Consider the following 16,778-nt stretch of genomic DNA (forward strand, 5'->3'; position numbering starts at 1 on the left):
AGATTTTTTTACATCACCCCATGAATCTTTCTACACAAAGTAATGATATAATTAGTTACTTTTAGAGAATAAAAAACAAGCACGTGATTTACAAAATCCACTAATAGCAATCCAGACAAATCTTCATGAGGTATTAAGCATTTCTTTGGTGAGTAGGTACGATATGCTCCACAGTGGGAGTATGACCATAGGTTATTATGCACTAAAAATGTCTGACTATATAAAATATATATCAAACAAACACATGCAAATTAAACATTAGTATTACATTTGTTACTTACCGGCACTGTATGCCCAGTATAGTTTGCACTGCCAGTGGTGCCTGCAAGCGGTACGGCCGTATGCACTGTGCAAACCATAAGCGTTCTGACTGACCTGAGAAACATTTTCTCTCAGAATATTTAGTAATAATGATAACATGTCCGGTCTTTCTGTTGGCTGTTTAAAAGAACTAGCGATCCCCAATTAGCAAATGAATATGAGTCAGTTCTTTTCAGTGAATTGGCCAAACGAGCTTGCAAATTGGCCTGAATATATTCATTATTCAGTACATTTTATTTGGACCGCTCTCTCACTGAAAAATTCGGAGTGGTTTCTCACTCATTAAGATTACCAAAATATTTATACACACATAGAACAAACAGCGCTGGATAAAGGGGAGCGCTGCATTTTTATAAGACGTGGCATTTAACTTCAGCTGTTCATTCAGCTGTTCAACATGCATCGAGACACCTGCATTCTGCTCTATTTGTTGCGCTGCGCCTTGCTTTTTTCCAGCAACTTAATGTGAGAAGCTTGTGGAAGGCTACCCAAAATGTTTTGACCCAAGTTAAAGTAAAGGCAATGCTACCAAATACTAACAAAGTGTATGTAAACTTCTTATCCAATGGGAATGTGATGAAAGAAATAAAAGCTGAAATAAACCATCCTCTCTACTATTATCCTGACATTTCACAATTGTTTTCCACCCTCCCCTTTTCTCCCTAATTTGGAATGCCCAATTACAAAATGCGCTCTCGTGGTGGCATAGTGACTCGCCTCCTTACCAGTGCTAATGGTCCTGTCCACTCTCGTGTTGCCCGTCAGGGCCGGCCCAAGCCTTTATGGGGCCCTAAGCAGAATTTGATTTGGGGGCCCTTTGGTGCCGCCAAAATTATTGAATATTGTCAATGCTTGATTATTCGCACAATATAAATCTAACACACCCCTTATTAATTTTATTAGTTGTAGCTGTGTTCCAATGTCTGCCTGGCATGATTTTACCCTTCTACGGTTTGGCACACCTATATTTACCCAATTCTGTTGATCCTCTGTTACCAGTTTTGTGCACTTCCTAGAGAACAATTTGCAGCAGAAGCTGTAGACAGTATCATTTCTTTTTGAATAAGTGAGCAGCTCCACTTACATTTTTCCCCATTAATTAACTTTCTGTAGGTGTAGTGGAAGCTTTGGCCATCAGGTTTTTCAGGGAATGTGAAGTTTTCCTTTATAGGCAGTGGCCCTCTGCTTACCAGATCAGTCCTTTCTGAGTCAGACAGGATAGATGACCACATCAGTGGATGCACGTGCTGGGAAGTGCTCCTTGTCTGCAGAGGATGGACCTGATGAAAATAATAATAATAAAAGCTTGCCATGTTAGATGTCAAATTAGAAGGTAATGCAACTGTCTGTCAAAAACAAAGGCATGGTCTATCCATATAAACATAATGATCTGGGATTGTTGAAAAATCATCATCAGCTGTAGCACTGGAACTTGGGGCAGGTGGAGTTGGTTGTGCCCCAAGTCCAAAATATTTCAACAGTGCTCCTAGGGAAGTTTCATAAGAGTACATATTTGACAGAATATTTGACAAAATATGTTATTTTCTCAACACAAATTATTATACACCGCAGCAAGCCATCTGTACACCTAAACAACAACTCTTAATCTATAACTAGCTAATTGAGGCATAATGATATTGGAATATAATAGCAAAGACCCCAAAATTGTAGACTAATGTAAATAATGTTAAGTTGTTTTCAGTACAAAGTTTATGGAACAGAAGCTTATTTTTATTACAAAAATATATACCCAGGAAAGTTATTATTACACAGAAGACAAAAACTTTAATCTAAAACTAGCTAAGTAATATGTTATACTAATAATATATTAAGATGCTAATTACGGATGATTAATCAAACTTTCCTAAAAAAGAAGATATGCTACATAGGCTATGTTAACTATCTAGCCAGCTAATGTTAGCTCTTAACAGCCTAGCAACTAAACATACCTTTATCGTGCTGTTTTTTCCTCTTCCTCTGTTTTCTTCTTTTTCCTTTTCTCTGCACCAGAGGATATGTCCTTTTTTGTGACATTGCTGTTTTGCTGTCTGAATGTGCTTGCATCCTGAAGCCCGTTAACATAATATTGCATTTAATATTGCGTTTTTGTATAATTACCATTGTCCATTGACAGTATAATCACAAAAAAAAAAAAAAAAATCAAGCTGTCATTTCATGTGCTCTTGGGGGCCCCCTGGTGGCCACCGGGGCCCTAAGCAGCCGCTTAGTTCGCTTATGCCTTGGGCCGGCTCTGTGCCCGTGTTTTTTCACGCACATAGTTTGTTCCAACCTGGTTTATGATCGCCAAACGCTGCTTAATATTAGAGCGTCTGTTGTGGAACAATGTGATCGGAATCCTGGAGGCGAGTGATGTTTTCGCCTGGATTTCTTGACACCAATACCAGCAAGAGTGTGCCACTTGGTTGGGTGCGCGCTTCAGAGAAATAAACGCAGCAGGAGACATGGGAAACAAGCCAAATGAGCCAGCACCTTAGTCTGTAAAGCCTGAGAATTTTGTGGAGGACAGTGTTAGGATGGTCATGGCTTCTAGGTGTTCTTACCTGTTGTCTGTCTTCTCGGTTCTGCCAGTGACAACGTTGACAATTGTTCTGGCCAGATCACAGAATCATGATAGAGGAGTACATTTGAACAACCTATGCTCCCTGGGACACAGAAGCCTGGCAGATACACCTGGTACCTCTTTACACCAGTGTCAGACTTTGGGCTCAACATCTGTGATGATGTGCCTGGTCAATGCAAGGTCTCTTTCCAAAAAAACTTTTATTCAAAATGACTGTTGGTAGGGGTGGGTGGTAAGCTGTGTTTATTTTAATGTATTTTTTATTAACAATTTTTATTGATTCCATTCACAAATTAAATAAACATAACAGAAAACAGAAAAAATTGAATTAAATTATATAAATTACACAAATTATATAATTGTTTAAATAAAACTATTCAAATTTAAAACAAATATTCTCCTGCAATGTAATCTGTATGAAACAAAGTGATGTACAGTTTTTACTGGCTCTAAAGTGAGAAAACTCCTGGATATTAAGGAAAAGTTAACATTTTCCTCAGAAAAAGAGTGGGACTCCGATGAATGTTTGTATTTTGAAGAGAGATTTGATCCAGCCGAGGATACAATTTCGGACAAGTCATTTAGTTTTAATTAGTTGACATGCTATTTTAACATGTAAGTATTTTACTAGTGGGACTGTTTTCAGACTTCCCAGCCAGGATTCAGAGTATTGACATTTGAAATATGTCCTAATAAGCAAGTTTTGGTTACATTTAAATGCTGTTTCGGCTAAAGCAGGTGTTAAAATTCTATGCTGTATGATATAAATATGATATATAATATGATATAAAAATAATATGTATGTTTAGATTATATTTTATCTAGTGTTTATGCTGCCTCATTATCATCAACAAAGCTTGTGCTTGCAAATATGGGTTCAGGTGTGAGTAAAATGCACTTTAAATATGCCCATATTAGAAAATCACCATCTTATAATGATTTCTGAAGTATCATGTGACACTGAAAACTGCAGTAATGATGCTGAAAATTCAGCTTTGATCACAAATTGCATTTTACAAAATATTCAAATAGAAAACTGTTTAAATTACTTCTTTTAACTTAAAACTTGATTTTGATCAAGTCTCCTCACATTCAATCTGTCACATTCCTCATTGATAAGACCAGGGGAGGGGTATTTGTTGTCTCAGGTGTGAATTACAATCAATATTCATGATCATTCATGCCTCCTCGCATATGACCTTTCTAACACTAAACGTGTCTTACAAAAGTTAAATTAGTATATTTTGTATGAATAAGTGATCAGGATGGTTTTCACATGCAAGCCCAGATCAGTCTAATTCTTAAAAAAGGACAAAAATCCAGGGGAGCCTGGGTAGATCAGTGGTAAAAGACGCTGGCTACTACCCCTGGTGTTCGCTAGTTTGAATCCCAGGGTGTGCTGAGTGACTCCAGTCAGGTCTCCGAAGCAAACCAAGTTGGCCCTGTTGCTAGGGAGGGTAGAGGCACATGCGGTAACCTCCTCGTGGTCGCCATAAAGTGGTTCTCGCTCTCTGTGGGGTGCGTGGTGAGTTGAGCGTGGATGGCGTGAACCCTCAATATGCATTATGTCTTCGTGGCAACGCGCTCAACAAGCCACGTGATAAAATGCGTGAGATGATTGTCTCAGACGTGGAGGCAGCTGGGATTCATCCTCCTCAACCCGGATTTAGGCGAATCACTACACGACCAAGAGGACTTAAACACACTGGGAATTGGGCATGCCAAACTGGGAGAAAAAAAAAAAAAAGGATCCAAGAGTGTGTAAAAGTTATCATCCAAATTTCCTGATCCAGCTAGACATTCAAATTGTCAAAAATTTGGCTAACAGATTAAGGTTATGACATCTCTTATACATATAGCTCAGGTGGGGTTTATTCGGGGCCATAGCTCTTCTGATAACATTAGGCATTTCATCAATATCATGTGGTCAGTTGCGAATGATCAGACTCCGATCACTGCCATATCACTTGATGCTGAAAAGGTGTTTGATATGGTAGAATGGGATTATCTTTAAGATTTTGGAAATGTACAGGTTTGGGAATACTTTTATTGGTTGGATTAAGTTACTTTATAGACACCCGGTAGCGCGGTACAAACAAATTGATTAATATTTTACCCTGGATAGGGGCACCCGTCAGGGTTGCACTCTTTCCTCATTATTGTTCTGTTTTGCCTTGGAGCCATCAGCAGCAGATAAGGAGGAGGATTTTCCAGAGGGTGGTGGCAGGAGGTGTGGTGCATAAGACTTTGCTTTACGCAGATTATATTTTATAATTAATCTCCAACCCTACTAGATCTATGCCTCTCCTCCACAGAATAATTAATTCCTTTTCTGAGTTCTCAGGATACAGAGTTATTTGGTCTAAATCCAATGCTTTGGCTCTATCAGTGGCTAATGGCTTTTCAGCCAAACAGGGCATTACATAGTTGGGTATTTTATTCCAGGCAAATTTGGGTGATTTAGTTAAGAGTTAATTTTGACCCTTTAATAAAAAGGTTTTCCCGCGATGTGGGCAGGTGTGCTTTATTGCATTTATCTATGATTGGGAAGGTTAATGTTATTTAAATTAATTGTATTCCAAAATTCAACTACCTGCTACAGTTTCTCCCTATCGATGTCCCCCTTTCTTATTTCAAGCAATTTGATAGCATGGCAAAGTCCTTCATTTGGAATGGTAAACACCCATATTACATTTCAATAAGTTGCACAGGCCGATTGACAAAGGTGGGCTAGGCCTACCCAAGATTACATTTTTTTATTATGCATTTGGTCCTAGACATTTGGCTCATTGTTTGCTTCCACCTGAGAGAGCTCCTCCCTGGTTCTGTATTGAACAGGAAATTCTTACCCCTATTCCGCCATTGCAAAGCCTTTCTATCAAGCTAACCGGAGAAGTTACTGTAATTTGTAACTGTACAAATTACAATTTAAACAAATTTACAGCTGAAATACATGAGATTAATGTAAGTGCTTTATAAAATTGGCCACATTCACTTCCATTTGGTTTTTGCTTTTTTTTTTTTTAAATGAGGGACAAGTTGAAATAAATCTTCCCTGAGGTCCACTTAAAATGTTAGCATAGTTTTTTTTTACCAAAACATTCATAATATCCATCCATTCATCTTCAACCGCTTATCCGAAGTCGGGTCACGGGGGCAGCTGCAGGTTTATATAGACAAACATTTAAATTTTAAATGTTTAAAATGTTTAAAAACATTTAGACAATTTTATTCCTCATGTCATGACCCCTTTAACTTGTATTGAGCCTGGAATGTGTAGCACTTTTCACAACACACATCGTTTCATAGCAGCTTTACAGAAAATCATGCTGTAACAAAAAATAAAGCAGTGATGTCTTTGTCTTAAAGTCATCATTGAACGGATTAAATTAATAACGTGATAGTAGATTATGCCTTGATGATTAATTTATTTTGCTAATATAGATAAGGGTAATTATGAACAATGAGGCAGAAATCCAAACTAAACCTCAGTCATGTGTCCCACGTCTATTGCGAGAGTGCGCGTGTGATATGAGACGGCCTCTAACACATTTGGTATTATTATGGTCAATATTACTTTTTTTTAATGATAAGACCTTTTCTCTTTGGAATGCCCAATTCCCACTACTTAGTAGGTCCTCGTGGTGACGTGGTTCTCACTTCAATCCGGGTGGCGGAGGACAAATCTCAGTTGCCTCAGCTTCGGAAACTGCCAATCCACTCATCTTATCACATAGCTCGTTGTGCATGACATCATGGAGACACCACATGCGGAGACTCATGCTACCCTCCGTGATCCATGCACAACTCACCACGCACCCCATTGAAAGCAAGAGCCGCTTATCGAGTCCATGAGGAGATTACCCCATGTGACTACCCTCCCTAGTAACCGGGCCAATTTGGTTGGTTAGGAGACCTGGCTGGAGACACTCAGCACACCATGGATTTGAGCTTGTGACTTCAGGGGTGGTAGTCACCGTCAATCCTCGCTGAGCTACCCAGCCCCCCAATACAACTGATTATTAATTCTGTAATCGAAGCATCAATGTTTCAGCATAATATCAATGTTTCTTTTTTCTCCATTTAATTTGGGTACACAACTTTTCATTTTGGATGGCATTTGCACACCCCAAATACCTTGGAGGGACACCTCAGCAAGAGGGCAGGGACTCGAACCACTAGAGCCACCCCCACTGCATGTGCCTGGTAGGTCTCATTCAGATGCTTGTTATAGTGCTCAGCTGACACAGTTCTATTTTATAGGCCAATTTATTAAAAGTGATCAAAATAATTATAATAATAGGTAAAAACTATTTAAATCTGGATCATCTGCCGTAAGTAGCGATAGGCCATTTAACATATACTGTTTGTTCTCTTAAGAGAGGTTCTCTCGTATTGCGTAAGCTAGCTTACGCTACGGGAAAGATTCATCTTTTCTGAGATATTGAAGCCAAAAAATTATCCTTAATTTTTGTATCCATTGTCAACGCAGTGCGGCAGCTGCAGACCTTGAGCGGGCTAGCTAGCGAGCTCATAGGTTGCTCTGTGGCAACTGCTGCAGCCTATAGACGAGCTTGGGCGAACTCGCATCCAATGAGAGGCGTCCGCGCGCTCACTGCATCAAAGCCCGCCAAAATGGCCGTGACTAGAGTGCATATAAGCGTAGTTCGTAGGCTGGAACCCTGATTTTCATCTCTTCAGCGAAGCTCTTCGCATCGCTGACCTGGAAGCCGCGTCGCCGTTCGAGGGGCATCAAGCAAGCGTGGACAGCACTAGAAGAAGCCGGCCGTCTCAGCCACCTTAAGCCATCCTGCGAGCTACGCCATCCGACGACGTATCCTTTTATTCAGCAAGCTAGTTCTCACGAACTATTCACAAAAGAGTACGAGCATCTTTTTCAAGATGCCTCGCTCCACTTGCGCCTCATGTCGCGCCCTTCTCAGCACAGGAGACCGCCACATCATCTGCGCTCTCTGCCTGGGACTGAGGCACGCAGAGCTCGCCCTCACTGAGGGCGGATGCGATTTCTGCGAGGAGCTACCGATGTCGACCCTGCAGGCTCGACTCGAAGCGCTCAAAGCAGAAACCGCCGCGCCGCCTTACCTTCAGCCGCGCAGGAATAAGCGCCGCTCACAAAGGCTGCCGGAAACTGTGGTTGAAGCGACTGCCTCGCCGGAGCCTCTCCCTCGAGCATCGCTTTCACCCTCCCCGCCCCCCCGGGACGCTGCTGCCATCTCGGATGACGAGGCGGAGGATAAGGGCCGCTGTTCCATCATGGCTTCGGACAGCGAGGAGTGGTCAGGCTCCCAAGCCTCCTCCTCGGCCCAGGAATCCAGCAGGACCCGCGCCGGAGTCGAAGGGGAGTTAACATGCCTCCTCACACAGGCCGTCGACCGCCTCGGGCTCGAGTGGTCACCGCCCCCTGAGCAGGCACCCAACAGACTTCGACGGCTGCTTTCTTCAAAGCCATCGCCGCTCTACACCCGCGGCCGGGCCGCTCCCTTCCTGCCGGAATTACATACGGAGCTTGCAAAGTCGTGGAACGCTCCTTTTTCAGCCAGGACCCGTTCCCACGTTTCCACCTCTCTCGCGTCGGTGGACGGCGCCACTGAGAGAGGCTACTCCTCCATCCCCCCGGTCGAGGACTCGGTAGCAGCACACCTTTGTCCGCCCTCCGCGAGATGGCGTTCCAAGCCTGTGCTCCCGTCTAAGGCCTGCAGAGCGACTTCCGCCTATGTTGGCCGCGCCTATTCCGCCGCCGGCCAAGCCGCATCTGCTCTGCACTCAATGGCCGTTTTACAGATCCTACAAGCAGACCTTCTTCTGGAGTGGGATGAGAAAGGCAGGCACCCAGAGGCTGTTACTGATCTACGAAGCGCGACAGACCTCACCCTTCGCGCTACCAAAGCTGCAGCCCAAGCTCTAGGGAAGTGCATGGCCTCGCTGACTGTGACCGAGAGACACTTATGGCTAACACTAGCCGACATGGGAGAAGCAGAGCGCTCCACGTTCCTCAACGCACCGCTCTCTCTGACCGGTCTCTTCGGCTTGTTGTAGATTTTTGCCTTAATCTATGAAGAATCACTCTCAAATTCTTAGGTTTTGATTTCAGAATATTAGACTTTATTGTAACCAATAAAGCCGAGTCGGCCTGCAGAGCAACTCACTAACTCTGGCTTTCATTCACTTAAATACATCTTCACAAACAAGGTTGGGCTTATCCTTTTTTAAACATGCATTATTTGGTCAAACTCTGGTCTGACCAAATTAGGAAGTTACAGAACCACCTTTGCAAGGGATATTTTTCTCCCAGCAGTCATGAGAGCCCATATGTAATGCTTACTCTGCAAACTTTCAAAGGTCACACATAAGCAGTCATGAGAGCCCACACGTAGTGTTTACTCTGCACACTTTAAAATGTCACACATATATAGAACACACGTTCTTAAGGCCTTCATGCACATACAGCCAACTATATGTTTACATGTCAGATATAACTGATAAAATCTCCTACATATTCCCCCCTTTGTGACTTTTTAGAGTCACATTCCTGAGTGCAGTTTCATAATTCAGTCGCTTTTGCTATGCTATCTAGTGACTCAATTAAGTCTCACCATTGCACTACCAATGACCCCATTATGCAACCGCACTCCGGTGGAGATTACAGAACCAAACATCTCTACTCAAATTGTCTCGAGAGCAGAGTAAAAGATTCTGTCTCCATTTCCTTTTAATATACAACATGTTATAATCCTAATTGTCCAATTGGTTCAGCTTGATTGTGATGGATTAGTTTACTGGTGTTTGCCATAGTCTTAAATCATCCATCATATCATTAAAGTGTAACGCAGATGTCTTCAACCCAGATACTTTACGTACCGTAGAGGGCCACCCATTGGGGAGAGGTTAGGCTAACACTTTCACCCAGGGTATGGCTCATCTTTTATTCATCTTCTTCGTCTTCGTTTGAAGTGCTTGACTCCTCATCCAATGTTTGTGAATCCCAATTTGGTTTTTCAATCCAACCCTGATGCTCTACTATAACTCTACCATTATCTTGACATCTTAATAATTCCATTTGCTTAACTGTGGCTTTAATAACTAATGACCTTAATAAAGGCAGCATACAACAAAATACTAACACTCCTATTACTATTGCAATTCCCAAAAACATTCCTAATTTAGCAAACCATGCTCCCCATGCTCCTAATTTTAAATCGAGCCAATCCCACATTTGGTTATCCCTTCCAGCATTTGCTTTAACTTCGGTTCTTAAGCCTTTTAACTTAATCATGACTTCACTAAATGTTCCTCCTGGTGCAGTATTGTTTGGTATGAAAGTACAACACTGATCTCCAAACATAACACACACACCCCCTTGTTTTGCCAATAACCAATTAAGAGCCTGTCTGTTTTGCCATGTCATTCTACTTGTTTCATGTACTTGCTCTCCTAAAGCAGTTAAAGCATCATCAGTGTAATTAATAAATCTTTGTTGATTATAGTAAATATAATTGATCCACTCTGTATTCTTATTTTGTGTAATCCAAATGAATATTGATTCTAGCCCTGCTTTGACCTCATCTCTAGCCTTAAATTCATTGGGTATACCCCTAGGTTGACCAATTGAGTCTAAAAACACATTAGGGTCTGTTTTATATGCTCTTTTCGTTCTGTTTCTATCTTCCTTTATAAATTGTCCTGCTTCCCACTGTGCCATTGTAATTTCCTGAATCAATCGTACTCTAACACATATCCCTTTCCATCCTAGTGGTAACGATGCCATAAGTTGTTCTTTCCCACAAACCCAGAAAAAATCTGCCACCACTAGTGTTTGATCTTCATACAATTCTATCGATGGTAATGCTATAGTTTGATTCTCACACTTTTCTTGATTTATTTGTATTCCCTTCCTTAATCCTTGTGCTTGCAGTTCTGGGGCTCTTACAGGTACATCTGAGTTCCAAGCATTTGTTTTATCTAGGTTCCATGTTATAGCACACTTTCCCATGAATTCTCCCAAATCATGAACTCCTTTAGGTTTACTATAACACTCATACTCTTGGCTATAATCTATGTCATACCATTTTGGGATTTCTACTTTTCCTTTTTTTAGTTTAATATTTTCTTTTATATCCCCATATCTACACCAATCCCCCCAATGCGGTTTATTGAAGTGATCCTTAAGAATGGAATTTCCCAGAAATGCCAAACATTCTGCTGGGCAGTATGGTCTAACATGCTTTCTTAAATGTTTAAATTAAAAGTTTCTATTAAAGTTGGCACATTTTTGATAGTCATGTTGATTTGGAATTACTGTTACCTTATTTAGGGGTGATTTGGAGCATAGTAGGCAGTTTTCCATACCTATTTCTCTCGCTGTAAAAGTTGCCCATTCATACCATTCATTATTTTGTGCTGTTTCCCATAACCTATCTATTTTCCTAATATTTCCATTACTCTCAACCTTATTTTCAATGTTTCTACGTTGTTTTGATATCCTTTGTGTTTTACCTAATTCTTCATTTGTTTGCGTTATTTCTGAATTGCTACTAGGTTTGACTGAGGGCTGAAAAATCAATGATAGGGAAGTCTGGTTGAGCTCCTGAGTAATAATGTTGGCTGTGGCTTGAGCTTGCATTGCCAGATGCAATAGGTATATGATGATTATCACAAATGTTATGGGATTAATTTCTATTGTTTTCTTGATCTTCTCTGCTTTGCTCCACTCCCTGTGTAACTTTTTCTGAACTTTCAGCATTCTGTACCTTTTCCTCTTGTGTCTCTGGTCTTACCACACTTTCTTTTGTACTGTCGGGATCAAGTTTTTCTCCTTCTCCTTCCTTACTTACTTTGGGTACCCTTGTACAGTGGTTCAAATGATACCAGGTGGTACTTCCTTCCACTTGGACCGCTGTTGGAGTAGCTGTTACCACTTTGTAAGGTCCCTCTCTCCTGGGCTCATTCCACTTTCTTCTGAATACTCTTAAATAGACCTGATCTCCTGGAACGACTGGACAAGATGTCTCTGTCTCTTTTTCAGGCTCTTTTCTCTTTTCCTGTAAATAGATAGCTTTATGTATTGCAGTTAGTTTTTTCATATATGACCTCAGTTCCATTTGCAATTGCTCTAGAGGAGGTCCTTTGTACGGTCCTCTGCAATATGGCACAGGCATGGGTCGACCCGTAAGCATTTCATGCGGTGTTAAATGCGTGCTTCTGTTAGTTTGCATGCGATAACTCATTAGCGCAAGAGGTAGAGCATCAATCCAGTTGAGTTTAGTACTTTCACATATTTTGTTAAGTTTGGCCTTGAGGGTACCATTTACCCTTTCCACCAACCCTTGAGATTGTGGGTGGTAAACACAGCCTAACCTCTGTTTTATTCTCAGTTGCTGTAATACTTGCTTTACAGTTTTTTGAATAAACGCTGACCTGTTATCTGAACTTATTTCTGATGGTATTCCAAATCTCGGGATTACTTCTCTTGTTAGAAATTTAATAACTGTTCCTGCCCCCTCATCTGCTGATGGTATTGCTTCTACCCATCTGCTAAATCTGTCTATTACCACAAGCATGTATCTTTTGCCTTGTACTCGCTTTATCATGTCCACATAATCCATTACTAAGTGTTTGAATGGTCCTTCTGGTATTGGTATGTGGCCTATCGGTGTGGTTGTTCCTTTCCTAACATTGTTTTTGGCACAAATTTCACATGTGGACAGAAATTCGTCTATCATTGCATGTAAGTACGGTGACCAATATCCTTGCTGTTTAATTTTCCTTACTACTTCCCCCCTTGCGCAATGGTCAAATCCATGCGCATCTGTAATAAGTATATTCAATAGCGTAGTTGGTGCTACTATCTGTCCTTCATGTGAACGCCAAATATCTTGTGTGTCTTTTGTTGCTCCTCTTTGATGCCATATTGTCTGTTCATATGGACCTGCTTGTTGTTGAATTCTAATTATATCCTGTAGCTGAGGTTGTGGTTCTATTAAAATTGTTGGAGCTAATACTGCAACTTTACATCCTGATGCTTTTTTAGCTTCTAAATCAGCTGTGTTGTTACCCTTAATGATATAATTGTTTCCTTTTTATGAGCCTGACATTTGATAACAGCTAATCGCTTTGGTAACATCATGGCAGAAATTAACTGTACTATGTGTTGAGTGTGTTGGATGGGAGTCCCATCACTCTTTTTGAAACCTCTTTGTTTCCACACCGCCCCAAATAGATGACATACACCATGAGCATAAGCTGAATCAGTAAAAATATTTGCTATTTGTCCTCTTGCTAATTGGCATGCAATTGTGAGTGCTTTTAATTCCGCTAATTGAGCAGAACATGGCTGTACACAATGTTGGGATATTACTGGTATAAATTCGTCCTTGTCTTGCTTTATTATTGAATATCCTGTATGAGTTCCTGTATAATCTCTAAAACTGGAACCATCAACAAAGTAAATTACTTCTGCTTCAGAGATCGGTGTTGACTCAAGATCCGGTCGTAGCCTAGTGAATGCCAATGAGTTAGCCACACAATCATGTGGCTCACCTTCAAAATCCAGAGGAATCAATTCAGCTGGATTGATTGTATTACATCGCTTAATGGTAACATCTGGATACGTCAGTAGTGATGAGTATGCTAAAATACGGGCTTGCGTTAAAACAAATTTTCCTTGTTCTAGCAACTCTACAATTTTATGATGCGTGTAAATGATTACAGGGTACCCCATAGTCAACGTGGATGCCTTCTCATAAGCAAAATATAATGCTGCAAGGCCTTGTTGGTAACATGGTGGGTAACCTTGTGCTACATTGTCCAACTTAGTGCTATAGTATGCTATGGGTTGTTTTTTCCTGCCACTACATGTCTCTTGCATCAATACAGCTGATGCATAGCCATCAGTTCTGTTTGACACATACAGGTGAAATGGTATAGTGTAATCAGGAGTACAAAGGGCAGGTGCTTGTTGTAATTCTTTTTTTATAGTTCAAATGATATCATTGCATCTGCATTCCATTGTAATTTAGTATTTAACTTTTGCAATCCTGCTTGTTTCATGATCTCTCTTAGTGGAGCTGTTTTTACTGCATATCCCTCTATCCAATCAGAACTAAATCCTGTCATTCCTAGAAAGGTCATCATCTGCCCTACTGTTTGTGGCAATGGTGTTTTACTTATGCCTTCTAAATGATTTGGAGCTATCGCTTTTGTACCATATGAGATCAGTCGTCCTAAGTATTCCACTTGTGTCTGGCAATACTGTAGTTTTTCTTTGGATGCTTTATGACCTCCTTGTGCTAACCTAGTAAGCACTTTAATAGAATATTTATGACACTGTTCCACTGAGGTGGAGCAGATCATTAAATCATCTACATACTGCAGCATTACGCTGTCTATTGTTAGGTCTTCTAAGTCAGCTTTGAGAACTTGATTAAATATATGTGGTGAGTGTTTAAATCCTTGTGGCATTCGTTTGTATGTATACTGTTTTCCATTGTATGTAAATGCAAATAAGTATCTACTTTCCTTTGCCACAGGAACACTGAAAAATGCAGAACATAAATCAATTACGGTAAAGTACTTGGCATTAGGTGGGACATTTGTCAGCAGCGTGTGTGGGTTTGGAACATCAGCTGGCCAATCTTCTACTATATCATTTATTGCTCGTAAATCATGTACTAGACGCCACTTAGATTTGTTTGCTTTGATTACAGGAAAAATTGGAGTATTACAATAACTGTTTGTTTCCACCAATACTCCTGCTTTTACTAAACCATCTATAGTGTCTTTTATGCCCGTTTCAGCTTCAGGCTGCAATGGGTACTGCGATTTTCTTGGCAGACGTGCACCTGGCTTAAGTCGTATTCTTATTGGATTGGCTGACTTTACCAATCCTACATCTGTGTCATGCTGAGACCATATCTCATTTGGTACCTGACACTCCAATTCTTGAAATAGTTCAGTATGAATAGTCTCTTCTAATTTGTGTGTTGTCATCATTGGAGTTTGTAGTTTGTCATTGATGACTACTTCCTGTGGACTACCCACTAATGATGTCCCACACACAATTTTTATGTAGTTTTTGTCAGTAGAATGGAAAATCAATGGATTTATTGTTGTTTCCCATTGGCACTGTTTAGCTTTTATCATCATTGGCCCCAAATGTTTTGCACTTGAATTTTTACCTACATATAGAGATACATGTGGAGCGGAATCTGTAATATTGAACCACTTTTTTACAAATTCATTCTCTGTTATATTTAAAGCTGCCCCCTGTTTACCTATTATGATGTATTGGGAGGTTATTTCGATTTTTTGTTCTTTCCTTCCTGCCATTTCTTTTCTATGTCTGCATCTCTCTCAGGATCGTATATCATTGTACAGTGAAATTCTGATCTTGGCAACTGTGCTTCTGGAATCTGTGTTTCAATGAATTTTCCCCATTTATTTATTATTAGTCTCATGTTGTTTTCTATTTGTCCTATCCAGTACACATTTGCTTTTGGCTCAGAAATCATCATTTGAGTTTCTACTCCCTGTAAATCTATATACACTCCGTCTGGAGAACACAAAATTTGAAGTTCCATTTTACACAATGCATCTCTTCCTAATAAATTAACCGGTGTCTGATGTGATACTAGGATAGGTATGGTTGCCGTTTTATTTTTAGTTTGTAGACAAACTGGAGAGGTCATTGGAATTAGCTGCATTTGTCCCGAGAATCCTACTGTCTTTGCAAATTTTCCAGACAAGGGGAGATGTGAGGCATAATTTGAATTTACACATGTGTAAACTGCTCCTGTGTCTACTAGCATTGGTATTGTTTTTCCCTCTATTTTAACCTGCAACATGGGTTCCTGATCAGCATTGGTTGTTAATATTGGAAGCTGACTCTCCCCTATAGGATTCTCTGGGCATCCCTAATATCTTTAATCTGGTCCCCTCCAAGTATTTACTGGGCCTTGACCTACACCCCTATAGGGCTGATGCCAACTCCCCCCTCTTCCACCCCCAGGTGACCGTTGCCATGAATTTTTTGGGCACTCCCTTTTTTGATGTCCAAGTTCTCCACATATCCAGCACTTTTTGCTTATTATTTTCTCCATATATTTTGGTCTTGCTTCCCATCCCATCATCTCTGGTTGCTGAGCATAAACATTGATTACAGGCGCAGGGCCCTGGTGTGTATTTTTAGGAATAGTTGTAACTGGATTCCATTGCATGTTTGGTGTTGAAGCATTCACAGGAGTCAGTACTGTCATTTGCTCTGATTCTTCCTTCTTTACGGTAGCTTGAATCTTTTTCTTGTTCTTTTGTATCAATTCTTCCAGCTGTAACTGTGTTAGTTTTTTCTGTAGTTCTTTCTCTTGTATTTTTAACTTTTGTTCATTTTTTCTGTATTGTTCTACTGCATGAGTCACATGATCACAAAACTCCTTGTGTGTTTTGGAGGTTAAGCCGACCACGTCTTCCAGCCTGCTCTTTACAGTTTCTGGCATGGCATCTATTACAGCATTTCTGAACAACGTAGCTATTAATGAGTCTCCTTCTGGATTCCCTTCAGTCTCTTGTTTCCATTTGTTTAGTTGTTTCTGAACATATGCGATTGGGTTTTCTGTTTCCCCAAGCTGTTCCCCTTTTAATGCCTTAGGGTCTATTCTGGTTGGATATTCATTACGCATTGCCTGCCACACTGCTGGACGGTATTCATCAAAAGCAGTTCCATCCATATAATAAGAATCCACAGCTCTATCAAGATCTGATGCTTGAAGGATTTTCACCATTTCAGCTCCTCCTATAACTTTTGCCAGGAGTGCTTTAATGTCCCCAACAGATAACAGTTTGCCCATTGTTTGTTCTTCAAGCA

The 16,778-nt window shown here is 40.6% G+C and overlaps 1 pseudogene; it reads right to left on the reverse strand.

Annotated features, from left to right (window-relative positions):
- LOC127617775 (exportin-5-like) overlaps positions 1-16,778 on the reverse strand; it is a 35,377-nt pseudogene that overhangs the window by 1,176 nt on the left and 17,423 nt on the right.

Source organism: Xyrauchen texanus, chromosome 24 (assembly GCF_025860055.1).
Source record: "Xyrauchen texanus isolate HMW12.3.18 chromosome 24, RBS_HiC_50CHRs, whole genome shotgun sequence".
Taxonomy (NCBI): domain Eukaryota; kingdom Metazoa; phylum Chordata; class Actinopteri; order Cypriniformes; family Catostomidae; genus Xyrauchen; species Xyrauchen texanus.